The sequence below is a fragment of the Leuciscus leuciscus genome, assembly GCF_965113295.1.
Source record: "Leuciscus leuciscus genome assembly, chromosome: 2".
In the NCBI taxonomy this organism is placed as follows: domain Eukaryota; kingdom Metazoa; phylum Chordata; class Actinopteri; order Cypriniformes; family Leuciscidae; genus Leuciscus; species Leuciscus leuciscus.
In genome coordinates, this window is record NC_138726.1 from 35,502,960 (window position 1) to 35,506,092 (window position 3,133).

Genomic DNA, 3,133 nt, shown 5'->3' on the forward strand with positions numbered 1-3,133 from the left:
AGTTAAGGAAACCACCAACATTTACTATAACCCTAGATTAAAATCAAATACTTTTGTTTTATTAGTTCAGAGAAATAATTGAGAAAGAATGGGGGAAATTCACGGGAGAGGAGGCAATGCCTCTATAGCGGTATGATTGGATATGATTGGTTCATGCGATAAATCCCGCCTTTTGTTCGAATGTTAATGGGAAGACTAATTAAAAAGTAAGTAAACAACTCAGCCACTTAGATCTCACTTCAAAATCAAACTTAAACTGACCTAAAAACATGAATGTGTTTTTTATTTTTTTATTGAGCAATAAGCTTGGGAAAATTAAAGATACATCATCTTTGTGTCTGTGTCCAGTGTGTACAAGCTTGGTGACTGCTGAAAATAAGTTGACCATTAAAAAGAAAAGCTAAACATTAATAGTTCACAATATATATATAGTATATATATATATATATACTGATATCTACAATAGGATTAAAATAGAGTAAATCACCTTTTGAAAGAACTTGACGCTTCAAATAATGATTGAATCAATTTCATCTATACGGCACTATTTGGAGAGTGACTTAAAGGTATAGCGGAGGATTTTACTGAATTTTAGAAAAGAACCGCCCTCTCCACTTTTTGAAAAAATGCACATGCGCAACACTCTACCTGCTCCCGAGAGGGAACGCCTATTAAACGTGTGCACGAGACTAGTTCTCCTTGTGCACGCTCTGTTTACAAGTTGCTGTTGGCATGGCTCATACAAGCCTACTTTCCTTTACCTGTCGAGTAGAAACTTCTCGACTGAGGCATCAGTGGGAAGCCCAACCTGTGCTTTTAGCGCACGCCAGCGTGTGAAATATTCTCCCAAAAACACTCTAACTCAAAAAACATTCATGCAAGACAAAATGTCAAATGCCCTTCCGTGTTTTATTTACTTATTATACTGATCGATTGAGTGAGGACTCAAGACATGATCTGCAATGGAGAAGTAGCTTGTTGCATTTGTGTAATACATGTGAACACATTGGAATTATCAAAAATGAACACACAAGGTTTTAAAACATTTCAGCGTGATACCTTTTACCATTTGGTCATAAGGCTACTTTAGACAAATTGAGATGTTTACCGTGTCTGCGCGGTGCGTGACTTGTGCCAGGGCTATCATCGCTAATCATAGCTTACATTAACTTTTACTAGCAGTGATTTTAAATGGATTTCTCCAAATAGCATGCCAAACTTTACCTGTCGAGTAGAAACTTCGCGACTGAGGCATCAGTGGGAAGCCCAACCTGTGCGCCAGCGTGTGAAATATTCTCCCAAAAACACTCTGGTCTTGGTTCTTTCTTCAGAGGCCTTTCTCTTCTTGTCATACAATTCGTAGACACTTTTTCTCTTGCAACCCTCAGACATTTTGAAAAAACCCGGTGCGAACGGGCGAGCTTCAATGAATGGCTGAAACCGTAGCTCACCACACATATACACCCGAAAGTGCGCATGCGCAGAAAGCGAAAACTACCTAGGGACGAGCACGTACAACGGCCTTACATAAACATATCACCAGAATGACTGACAACTAGGAGGACCAATAGTCTTGATGATCCACCCGGAAAAAGAAAATCCTCCGCAATACCTTTAACAAATTCCCAATTTTTGTCATTGAGTAATGAAAAAGTCTTTATGAGCGAATCTTTTGAATCAATCAATAAATCAATAAGGAATTTGGTAATAAGGTGGGAACCAGCGAATGTTCAATCACTTTAATTATAAAATAAACAAACACAAATCTAAAGCGGCAGCCCCTCACGGACGACTGTCGCACACCACACACATAAACAAAACACAATGTAAACTCCAGACCTCTCTCGTCTTGCACTTTCGTCACTCCTTTTATTCATCCGGACCTCCTTTCGTGAGACTCGAGACCAGTGCGGCTGCACTCTAAATATGCGTTATGTATAAAGCAGAATTTAATTTTGAAATCAAATGATAGGTGTGTTTTTCTGGCTTCTTGCTAAAAGGTTTCAGGTTCAAGCCCAATTAAGGTAACAAAGGAAACTGTAATCACAATCCTGCATGATCACTATTCTGCCAGTGATAAAAACACACTGGATTGCTCTTGGGAGGCTGTTCCTGCAGTTAGTGTCCTGCACCTCTCTTGAGATCAGGAGCAAGTAACAATAAGTTGCGGCTGTGCAGCTTCTAAAAACTCTAAAAATGTTATGATGTAACTGAAATCTCACAGTTGTTATCTGGAGTCAGTAGTCATTATTTTAGGGATTCCAGGGAGCCATGAAATCAGCTTACATTAACTCAGTCCAAACACACTGAAAAGGTCAGTGTATGTTTATAATAGTGATATCTGATACGTTAATTGTATGTGGAGTTCAAAATTGCTCACCTGTTGAACATTGCAAGTGTGTTCAGTTTGCGTGAATGCATGAGTATGATTAAACTGAAATAAGCTTGTTCACTGACATGACATGTGTGCGCAGTGTGCGTTTGTTCAGCTTAATTATTCTCTGGGACCTCAGAGAGTACAAGAGTTTCTTATCTCGCTTGAGCAGGCAGCTTGACAGGAGTGTATTTGTGTTTCGTGGCTGTTTAAGTGTGTGTGTGAACTTAAAGTCAAGAGAGGCATAGATAATACATGTGCACTCAATGGCCTGGACACTGCCAGCAGCTGGCCGTTTTACCAGGGCAATGGGCCTAGAAGTAGAAATGGATCTGAAGTTCTGCTGAGATGTGAAACTGTGATCTGTGAGCAGTGTTCATTTAATTCTTTAACATACCTCATAAACAAAAAGCCACCCACACATTAATTGTATGTAGGTAATTTGTTCTCCTTCTCTGGATCATATCTTATTCAGCATCTAAAGCAATACTTAAATGCTCCTGCATGACGTGAAATAATCAGAAGATGCAATCTTTCTCATGTTAACAAAATTACTGGTGAAAAATAAAAAAAGATGAAAAAATATATTTTTGTCTGCACTATTACTTATTTACTAATAAAAGATTAAAGGATTTCAATTAATTAATTAAATTAGCTTGTATACAAAGTTGGAAACATTGCAAACAATTTATCATAGGAGCCAATCAATATTTGCAATATCACAGTAGCAAATTTCAAGATCATAAGTAAAATACAGAA

The 3,133-nt window shown here is 38.1% G+C and overlaps 1 long non-coding RNA gene across 1 annotated transcript; it reads right to left on the bottom strand.

Moving 5' to 3' along the window:
- Nucleotides 1–558: 558 nt before the first annotated feature.
- LOC309491224 lies at nt 559–1,734 on the bottom strand. The gene is made up of 2 exons (XR_014202972.1): nt 1,130–1,734; nt 559–698 (listed from the first exon to the last, which is right to left on the bottom strand). It is a non-coding gene; the product is annotated as an uncharacterized lncRNA (long non-coding RNA).
- Between the last annotated feature and the right edge of the window lie 1,399 nt (nt 1,735–3,133).